Source organism: Bos indicus x Bos taurus, chromosome 27, assembly GCF_003369695.1.
Source record: "Bos indicus x Bos taurus breed Angus x Brahman F1 hybrid chromosome 27, Bos_hybrid_MaternalHap_v2.0, whole genome shotgun sequence".
Lineage (NCBI taxonomy): Eukaryota > Metazoa > Chordata > Mammalia > Artiodactyla > Bovidae > Bos > Bos indicus x Bos taurus.
Window position 1 is genome coordinate 36,823,487 of NC_040102.1, and position 11,363 is coordinate 36,834,849.

The following is an 11,363-nucleotide window of genomic DNA, read 5'->3' on the forward strand; positions in this document are numbered from 1 at the left end:
AATGAAAGACGAGTTACTAAATAGCACGTTATAAAACTATTTTTGCTTAAAAAATACACATATACATATCTATATGCCAAAAAGTCTGGAAGACCGACCATACATCGAATCACCGACCTAGCGATTCTCACCACCTCCTTTGTACTTTTCTATAATAGTTGGCTTTGTTTCGACACTGAGCACTGTATACGTTTAACATTGAGCCTCATTAACCTCCATCCTCAGGAACACTATTGCTTTATTTGGGGGAAAAATCAGGCGTCTCACATAGAATTTATATAGAGTCCATCTTAGTTCAAAATAACATGCACTTATAAAACAGCTGAACTTTAACTTTTTCAAGAGGAAACATTTTAAAAGGCAGTACATTTTAGAAAGGCAAACATTTTAAAAGTGACGGAAAGTGTGGAATTTAATCAGACCTGGAATGTAATCCTAGTTTCACCATTTACTGTCCGTGTGACCTTGGGCGGGTCAATCACCTCCTCTGCCCTTGTTTTAACAGTGGGGAAAGTGTAACACAACAAGCCTACGGATCTGCAGAACTGACCTAGCATTTACTTGCTTATTTATCAATATAAACATGTATTTATATACTACATAAATACACTTTATCACCTCAAATTTTATTAGAAATTATCTGAGTGGTAGCAAAGAGTTCAATGTATGTCAAGAGCCTGACCCTACTGAGGCTCCATAAGGGCAATTGTTATTGTTACCAATAATAATAATAATATTAAAAAATTTCAAGGAAAAAAAAACACTATCAGAAAAAATTTCACTTCTCAAAGACTGTAACAGAGAGCACTCAGAGATAAGATCGGCACCTCAGCCCACGCCACACCATCTGCTGCGAGGTCCCAAAGCCTCTGCTAACTAGACATTCATTAGGGCAATTAGACACATTAACGTGCCCACAGGACTGCTGCTGAGAATACCAAGTGAAAGCCACTTGTCTAATCATAGCCAGCTTAAAACTAAACTTTGGAATAGTAATGTACCAAGTCTCCCTTGCTATGGAAATACAGTTTCCCTATCTGTGAACGGAATGTCAAAACAAATTAACACCAGCCATAAAACACAAACCAAACTGATTTAAATCCCCTGACTGCAAACAATGAACTTTACTGAAGATGCTTTAGCCAAGACATATATTTTGATCAAAATTCAGGGCTGGTACTTCCATCTCAATACTGATAATTAAAAATTATCCCAAATATAAGCCTTATAATACACAAAATCACAAGAGAATAGACAAATCTAATCATATTAGTGGACTTTTGTAACAAAGCTAAACAACCCAGATCAGAAGAATCATTTGTCTCCAGTTAAAACTTAACCCAGCCTGATTTACCATATGGTCTAAGACAGACCCGTATTTTAAGACCTGATAATTTAGGAAGAAATGAATCCAACCATAAGCAAAATAATATCAAATCACTGTGCCAATTTTTCCTTGTCATTGTTCAGGCGCTAAGTCGTGTCCGACTCTTTCACTACACTGTGCTGTGTAGCCTGCCAGGGTCCTCTGTCCACAGAATCTCCCAGGCAAGAAAACTGCAGTACGTTGCCATTTCCTTCTTCGGGGATCATCCCAATCCAGAGATCGAACCCATGTCTCCTTCATTGGCAGGTGGATTCTTTACCACTGAGCCACCAGGGCAGCCTGTCCATTTTTTTCTACTACACTAGAAAATGCAGACTGTGCAGTTTGGTTCTGTTGACAGAAGTTACTGCAAACACCTTTTGAAAGAACAAAAATGTAGATATAATCCAGGAACTAAATTCAGGTTCACATAAAATTCAGGCATTGAGATTATAACTACACAAAGACTGACTTTATAACACATTCCAAAGCGTCTGTATCCAGTAAGTCTTCCTCCAACTTTTCTGAAAGCAGTTGTTACGAGAACCCATCCCAGTGATGTCACTCTAGCTAAACACTTTAAAAGCTAATGGCATAGTTTTATTACATACGCTTAAGTGAGCAAATTTTAAATTTGAGAATGGATGTGACTTATGGGAAGAAATAACTGTCATTGAGAACTACATCTGGCAGGTGGACTAAGGGAAATAAACTGGTTTAAAAAAAAGAGAGAGATTGACTATAAGGTTTTGAGTAAGGCAAATTTTCCTAAAAACTATAAAAGCATACGTGAAATGGGAATTCCAACTGTTTTGGGCAACATTATCTACCCTGTAAGAGTACATTCCTCTCCCATGTTCTTTACCGGGTGTTCACCAAATTTTAAACAATAATATGAGTAAGGGACCATCCTCTAGAGCCACCTGGGAAGCCCGTAAGGAACCATATGGCCCCTTATACATATTACCTCCTTTAACCCATGCAAGATTACTAGACGATTTTCACTATTTGTAAGTGGAGACACTGCGTCTGAGAGCTTTAAGGAAGCTGTCCGATTCACACAGGTAATAAGGGACGGACCACCCATGACTTCATAATCACAACACGCACACCCATTATCTACACACTGCATCTGACATTCTGAAGTTTCTGACTTATACTTTGACTCTCTCAATTAATCTCTTCCTGTGATAGCAGCTGCTTATGTAAACATGTTTTTGCATTTGCCCCACTGTGTTGTAGCGTTCGCTCGTCAACAATTCCCTACTCAGTGATGAGCTTCTGGAGAGAAGAGCCCACACCTTGCCCATCTCTGGAACCTCAGACCACAGTGCTGCACTCGGCATGTCTGCACACATTTCCTGTTATTACCTAACGGTGGTTCTGATGTTGCTTTTACTAACTGCCCACAAGTGGTGAATATGACAGAATCGGCTCCAAGATACCTGACAACCACCATCAGAATGAAGGCAGGCCCTGGCAGAAAGAAGATTCAGTATGATCAGCTTCCATTTGTTGGGTGGCTCTTAAGAGGAGTATTTAGACACTACATTTTATGGGCTTCACTGGTGGCTTGGACAGTAAATAATTTGCCTGCAATGTAGGAGACCCAGATTCAATCCCTGGGTCGGGGAGGTCCCCTAGAAAAGGGAAAGGCCACTCACTTCAGCATTCTTGCCTGGAGAATTCCATGGACAGAGGAGCCTGGCGGGCTACAGTTCAGGTGATCGCAAAGTCAGAGACGACTGCGCAGCTGACACTGTGTGCTTTACAGGGTTCTCCTGTTTCACGTTTAATAAAGCGGCATCTGTACTCACATTAGTCTACTTCCAGTAGTTTATACACACAGCACCACCCTCATAACACATGCAAGAATGAAGGAAAAAGATGACAAGGTAAATCATCAACAGCACAATATTTTGCTAAAAAGCTACCTTTTCATCAGGACTCCAGAGTCCAAAGGGGCAAAAGTATACAATTTATATGCTTTCCAAGGCAAGAAGCTAACAGGGTTGGTTATTAATGACAGTTTGAGACTGTTACAAAATGACACGGGTTAATACTTAAGGAGACATCAAGTCTCTCAAAATAAAATATTTACAAGATTAAGTTTGTTTTGTTATTCACATCTTAGAACTTGAAAGTATTAAAAAAACAGATGACCTTATATTAACAGTTCAGAATTAGATAGTTTTTATTCTTTAAGGGGACCTTTTACCTAATAAATCTTAAGTGTCTGTGGTTTGTGGTTTTAGTTTTCCTTCTAGTTCTAGAAACTATGTGTCCTTTTGTGGTATTTACCTTTCTCTTCTCATTTTCCACCCACCCCTACCCCCAAACCTGCTTTGCATGTCTGTCTTTACTCTTTCCAGGCAAGGCAGTGAATTGAAATGGCAAGAACTCTTGACTAAAAAGTTAAAAATGCCAGCATCGGATGATTACCCTCTCTTTGGAGTAAGCTTAGTCTTCTAGAATACCAATCTAATTCTTAGAAGCAGAAAACACAGGAAGCTCAATGTTCCAAGAAAAGTTAATAATAACTGATTCATCCTGGCTACCCAGGAAATACACAGCAAGGACGTGGGTTCCATGCAAATACAGACAACAAATTCATCTAGTGATGCCTGCCACCCAGGGACAAGGAAAATAGAAAAAGGCTCATGGAGCAAATACACAAAAGGTATAGGAAGAAAACACCACAAATGCAGTGTGCCGAGCAGGAATCAGAGCTCGATGAAACCATGGCAGACCAGGGAGCTCTACAGACAGGAGACAATGGGGTACAGGAGAAGTCATCACTCAAGGGAGGGTGGCAGAAACGAGCGGGGCTAGGAGGGCAGCAGGGACCAGCAAGAGATAACCAGAAAAGACCGGAGGGGCTGGCCAGGAAGGGGTACGGCCAAGGAGACCGAGGGTAAAGAGAACAGAAAGCATTCTCGACGGGAGGCTGAGTCATAGAAAAAGGCAGGAAGGAAAGACACCAAACGAGAAATTCTGGACAGATGAGAAATAAATGCTCAAGTGAGACCGGGCGACAACTAGGTAGGGCAGAAGGGCAAAAGAAGGAGTGAGGTAAAGGAAGCCTCTGTGAAAGGAAATATTGAAAAAAAAAAAAAAGACAAATGGTTTCAGGAATTTCGCTTTATTAAATTTTAAAACCTGTTTTGTTTCTGTTTCTCTGTTCGGTAAAACTTGATTAAGAACAATGGTTTCCACAGTCTCCAGAGGAGAAAAAGTATTGATGAGGTCAACTGACTTGGCAAAAGTTAGAAGAGCTGAAAACAGTACAATTCACTCATGTCTGTTAACCATTTTAGCTCTAACCCACACTGACTTTCACGCTGACCATGTGTACACACACATCAATGACCTTAATGATCAACTGCTTCATTTGTTAATCACAAAAGCTTCCTCTCTCATTTTTTCTCTTTTTGGGCTTATCAGTGTTTGGAGAAATCCCTGCTTCTTACTATCGCCCTAAAAAAGAAAGGGCAGAGTAAGAACGTGGCCTTTACATCAATACTACTAAAAAGAAGTCCGATGGAAGCTTAAAACAAGGTTAGAACAATAATGGGGAAAGATGTAAATTTCCTGTAAATTCTACATCTGGGCTCCTACATAACTAACAGAACATCGTGATCATGCTTCATTTCCCTCTAGAAAACAGAGGAAGAAAACAAAACACCGAATAAGAACATAAAAACAGTAAAAAAAAAAAAAAAAAAAGAGGCATTCTGAAAAAGAATGACAATTACTCTACTTTTGATCCTAGGAAAGGCTGTTCGTGAAGCTATGATTCATATAATTCTTATTTTTAAGCTGAAAAAATACAGTCATCGGATTTTTCCAAAAATCTGTGCAAGAAAAAAGCAGGCACACACAGAGGCTGGAGGAAGATAAAGGAAATGACCCTGAAGTCACAGAGCTCTGAACAATCACTGAGCAGAAGCAATTCCTCGATATCCAGCACTTTGAGGAATCCTTTGGTGAAAGTCAACGTCTGGGGCCAGCATCCAACACAAGATCCCACTTCCCCTATTATATTGACTACTTTTCTGTCCACACAGAAGGAAACTCTGACTGTAAGCAGATTACCAGCTTTAGCAGTAGAGGAAAAACAACTCAGACATCACACACTCAAGCAACGGGCCAACAGAGACCTCGTAAGACACACGAGTCGTGCACTTCGTATTTGCAGAGCTGTCTTCTTTCAGCTGCTCAAAATCCTAAACGGCTTTGGGTTGCTTCTTGAAATTTGCCTTTTCTTCAGTGTTTTAAACCATTCTTCCATGAATGTTATATCGGTCACTTGGCCCTACAGTCTATGCACAGCCACCTGCCATGATCATTCACTTCTGGGAACAGCTGCTATTCCAAGGCACTGGGACACGTCTTGAAGGAACCAACCTGGTTCTCTGTCCCTACTGATGACATGGTGAAAAAAGGATTCTCTAAGCCCACAGAAGACGTGGAAGCCAAACTGTGCTGTTTCCAAGGTAGGATGCCCTGAAAAGAAAACAAAACAAACAAACAAAAAAAACAGTTAAAAATCAACCAAATTTCCAAAACAGAAGAAACTCTAATAAAGTAGTGAAAATTCTTGCTAAGACTGAACAATAAGTAACTCAAAAATTTTCAATCTTTCACTTCAGTTTTAAATATTCTCTAGTTTCCAAAAAAATGTTATAGGGCGTCACAGGTTACATAATAAAAAATACTGCAAATAACTTGCTGTTCCTGAAATTAACAAAAAGTATCCATTAAAATTATAAGGAAATTTTGGTGACTGACATTTTGATCTTTACCTTGGCCAGGACAGAAGACGGGCTTTGAGAAAACATTATTTCTCTGTGTTCATATCTGACTTGGAAATGGTATGAACAAGTGTGATTTATATGCAGCCATAAAGTGAGTTACAGAATTGATGCCCTGGAAAATTTCTTCCAGCCGTAAAACTCTGAAATTGCACACTATCTGGTGATAAAATCTTGAAACCACTGAGCCAGCTGTAGGCAAGCCATTTAACTTTGCCCTGATTCTCTCATCTATAAAATACAGGGCTTGTTCTTCCAATGATGGGTACCAGGATCACCTGAGGAGAACTTAAAATACAGCTGCCCCTCCAGCTGTGGCTCTAAAGAGCTCTAATTTCTTGATTAGGTGGAGGCATCTGTGACTGTCACTGTATAAGGAGCCCTGGGTCGTTCTGTCTACACTCATGCTTAAACCACTGCCATATTGGTCAGGGTGCCACTCTACCACCCTCAGAGTCATAAAACTGGGCAAGAGGGACACCATTACCCCAGCTTGACAGGTTTAAGACAAATGAATCACTGCATCATTGTCTCTTTCTCTAAAAATCCCCCATTCAGAGAAGAGGCCGAAACTAAGATTGAGGCTAACGTGCCAGTTGGATAAAAACACTTCCATGTAGATTCTTTTAGCCCCAGCTGTAGCCTTGGATACTTAAATAGAGCACAACTGCGGGGAACACTCACAGCCATCAGCTCCTTCGCTGACAGGCCATCCCAGAATATGAGCTGATGTTAAAAGGAGAGCAGCACCGTGTCATTTCTTATTGAAATTACAGGCTGTCCCCCGATCCCCCAGCAGAAGCGATGTGTCCCCCAGAACACGTACCTGCAGAGCTGCTAACCAGGCCCAGGCCTGCTCCAGGGCACCTCCTCCTTGGATTCCAGGGCCAATGGCGGTGCTCCCTATCGGCGGGGTCATGTGGGTTCAGTGGACTCTGTCGGTGCCCAACACCCACAAGATAACACTGTCGTCTCCCAACTAAAGGGACACAAAACTGGGCTTTCGAAGAATACCGTTTTCCTTCATCTTGCTGGGTTCTGTTTGCGGGCCCTCATCCGAGTCCACGTGGCTTCCGAGTGACCTCCCTCCAGGTCTCACACCAAAGCAGCAGTGCTGTTTTACTTTTTTTTTCACCAGAGAAATACGACTTGGTTGGAAGAGGCCTCCGGGCCCCAAGAGTGCTCGATTGTCCAAGACAAGCTGAAGAAGTGGGTCAAGATTTCACGTAAGGACCAGGCAACCGGACAAGTGGGCACCAGAAGCCTTCCGTGACATGCCCATCCTGGTAAGTTACATTCACTAGGGGTATAAAAGTGTTTTTTAAAAGAACGGTAGTAACAAGTTCATTCAGTACTGTTTTATTTCACATGAGCAGACACTGAACTAGTATCCTTAACAGTCACGGCTCTTTGTCCTTGTGAATCACTGTCCTAGAATTCAACAAGAGTCTGCCACGCAAGAGTCCTACTGCTCTCTCAGCTTTGAAATGCAAAATTCGGTTTCTCTTCTTGGTGCTTTCAGTCATATCAAAATAGAGAGTCCCCTCAACCATTTCATTATCAACCTCTTCTGCCTGGAAAATCTGGCACTGCTTCTGCAGCTGAGAGTCACAGCCACTGTGAGTGCTACTTTGAAATTGTAAAAGAGTCTGTACAGCTGAGAAACTAGGGTCAAGTTCTAGCTCTCTCTTCTATCTTTGATAAAGCAAAGCTCTGGGGAGAATTCACACTGACTCCAGAGCCAGGCTGCCTGGGGTTCACATCCCATCTCCCTAGCTTACTGCTTGCATTGTGATCTCAGGCACGTGGCTGAATCTCTCTGTGCCTCAGTTTCTCCATGTAAAAGGTGGGGCTATAACGGGATAACAGGATTGAGAGTCAAATAAATCTAGATGCAAAAGCACAGTCTAAGCACTCCATCGATAGTAGCTGTTATTATTTGCTTTGCTGCTGCTACTAAGTCACTTCAGTCGTGTCCAACTCCGTGTGACCCCATAGATGGCAGCCCACCAGGCTCCCCCGTCCCTGGGATTCTCCAGGCAAGAGCACTGGAGTGGGTTGCCATTTCCTTCTCCAATGCATGAAAGTGAAAAGTGAAAGGGAAGTCGCTCAGCCGTGTCTGACTCTTAGGGACCCCATGGACTGCACCTCCATCCATGAGATTTTCCAGGCAAGAATACTGGAGTGGGGTGCCATTGCCTTCTCCGATTATTTGCTTTATGTAACTCCAAATTCTTATACCGTTCCACATATGTACACAATGTTTGCCCAAATAAGATACTACTCACTTGAGGCCTGGGACCACATCTTGAGTATTTCTGACGCTCCCCATGGCACCTACTAGTCACTCAAGAGGTAAAAATGAATTTACTCGGTATAGATTGTTATACCGGATGAACAAGGAAGTTCTCAAACACAGACCTGTACAAACATGTATTCCCTGCCCTCGACCAGCCTGTATTTCGGGTGGGGAAACAAAACACAGGAAAACACTCCTGCTGTAACAATATAAAGCCATAAAAGATTGAATGCCAAAGGCTCCTTGTGAGCTGGGACCCTGGAGAGGGCGAGCCTGCAGTGGCCCTCCCTGCCCCTGGAGGCGAGTGGAACTTCCACAAGAGGCGGGCACAGATAGCGGATTCCAGCATACCTGGTCATCCCACAAACATTCACTGCACACCTTCCACAGGCTGAGATACGGCCATGAAGGACCTAGAAAAGGCCCCAGCGCCGCAGGACCTAAAAGGGCACTCACTCCCCCTGACAGCTGAGTTCTGAAGGAAGGAAGAAGGGGTGTTCTCTCGGATGGAACACAACACCGCTTCAATGCCTCACAGACAGGAGCCAAGGCTGGCGTTACAGTCGCTCCGGCTTCCAACAATGGCAAACACACAGAAGTTAACAACTTTTCCTGTTCTGTACTCTCAATATGCTCCACTGTTTATGAAGCACATTAAAGAGACATTCTCTATTATTTCTGAAGACAAATAACATATAAGAGGTTTACAGACACACACAGTCAGTATTACTGGAAAGGTTTTCAGAGTCTATGGAGGCCCAAATGAAAGCCCGTTCATAAAGCCCTGTGCTCTGGCTCCTCCCACCCTTTCCCTTCCTTCCCTCTTCCACTAGGGTCTGCCCACAGACGTCAAATATCTCCCAGGGAAGTGCCTGGAGATGCATGTGGTGGCAGGAATCAGTTAGTCACGATGGGCGGAAGGATTAACACTTGCATCTTTGTCTTCTACAGCCTTGCACTGATGACAAACCTCCACTCATCTCCTCCCGAAAGAGGATGCCTTCGGGTAAAGGAACCTCTTATAAATATCGACTGGCAAAAGCGTTCTCAATCCCTTACTGATGGCGGACCACTATACAAAGATGGGTCAAGTCCAACACGCTCTCATCACAAATGAGACACGTTTCTGAGCGCTTCCCTCATCCTCTGCAGGCCTTTCAACAGCTTCTGCTCTCATAGGATGCACACTGCTGGATCCCACCATCGCCCCTGGAAACAGAATAATCTTTTCTTTTTTTTTTTTTGGTTGCCCTGTGCAACTTGCCCGCCCAGCGATGGAAACCACGCCCCCTGCACTGGAAGTACAGTCTTAACCACTAGACCGCCAGCGAAGACCCAGAATAAACTTGATTAAGGATGTCCAAACTACTCAATTAAATCCAGTCAAAAATTTCTTAATGCACAAAGTACTGGACTCGAATATGTTTAAGACATTCAAAGGCAAACTTAAAAATGAGGTTAGAACCCCTACAACATAGGTTACAGAACATTCTTAATCTTCATGTACCCATGAATGTTAGACTCATCAACAAAGTAACAGCCAACCCACTGTTTTTTATTCCCTCGGTTTGGTACTGGAAAATCACCCTTCCTGTATGTCATTTGTTAACCCCTAATTAGGAATGTCACTAGGAGACTAAACAGGGTAAGAGGAGACCTTTCACCAGGGGCAATTAAGGCTTTCCAACATTTACTTTTTCTGAATGTCCAAGCACAGCCTGTTGATTGAGTGACAATGACATGTAATGGGAACTTTGATTAAAAAGAGACACAGGGCTTTGGAAACTATTGAATACTCCAATAAAGGGACTAATTGCAATTCCACGCAATTGAAAAGCCATCTTCCAACTTGAAAAACACATTTTACTCAGTCATTTTATATTGCCAACACCCTTGTTTTACAGAAACAGAAACAATTAATGTACATATTCACCATTTGGACACATTCAAATCCAACTCGTGTACTCAAGTATTTAAGAGTAACCTATGTTTATGCAAAAAGTTATCCCAAAGATTAAATGAGATAAAGCGTGTAGATGATTTGAAACAAGTCTGGCAAACAATCACTACTCAACATTGCCCAGTATTACTGTTCCTAATTTTCCAACTTTGGAATCATACTAAACAGTTGTAGAGCACGATTATATATACATAATGTATATAAGCTAATACGTGTTACTACTAGAAATAAAGCTATTATGTTATGCACCAAGCAATGCTATTCATCTAGGCAGACCTGAGTTTAATTTGAACAGAATGATCCGAAAAGAAGCAGAGAAAACTTGCTACGGGGTAGAATGTTAAATGTTAGCTCTAATCTCTGCTTATCAACTAAGGACACAACCTCTACGTCGTCTAGTGTGAATTATAATCAGCAGTCAGCTGATCCTAGAGAACTCGCTCAAAATGAACAGTTAAGACCTCAACCTCGTAGATAAGGGGCCATTTACTTGCGAGGCTGCGCCAACCACTGAAATCTGATTACTTCAATATTGACGCTGAAATCCTACATAAATTCATTACATGTCTCTTGCCGGAATTTTTTTTGCAAGTCCTTACACACACACAAAATTATACCCCAAAGCCACTTAAACTGACATGACTACATCATCCTGGGCGCATCCGGCTTTTAAAACATTTCAGTCGCTTCGGCCACGCATCATTTACGATGACAGGGAATCACTGACGATGACAGGGAAAGCGCAAAAGCCAGTTTGGAGAGCACGTGCTTTCCTAAGTCAATACGAAAAGTAACCCTAAGCTCACATCACGAACTGGGGTGGGGGGGGCGGGAAATCTTCGCGTTTCCAAACTGAATCTCGACCCGGGGCGGGGGCGGCCAAGGCACACGCCCTCCCCGCAGCCGGGCCGGCGCCACGGCTCC

The 11,363-nt window shown here is 42.5% G+C and overlaps 1 protein-coding gene across 3 annotated transcripts in view; it reads right to left on the reverse strand.

Moving 5' to 3' along the window:
* SLC20A2 (solute carrier family 20 member 2) overlaps positions 1-11,363 on the reverse strand; it is a 115,554-nt gene that overhangs the window by 103,774 nt on the left and 417 nt on the right. The window contains exons 1-2 of one of the 3 annotated variants that reach the window (XM_027530229.1): positions 7,007-11,277; positions 5,774-5,872 (exon numbers count right to left, since the gene is read on the reverse strand). The exons of 1 other annotated variant lie outside the window; for it this stretch is intronic. The gene's annotated coding sequence lies outside the window, so the exon portion shown is untranslated. Of the gene's footprint in view, positions 1-5,526; positions 5,873-7,006; positions 11,278-11,363 lie in introns of those variants that run through there. One more of the 3 variants, XM_027530227.1, reaches the window with a different exon arrangement.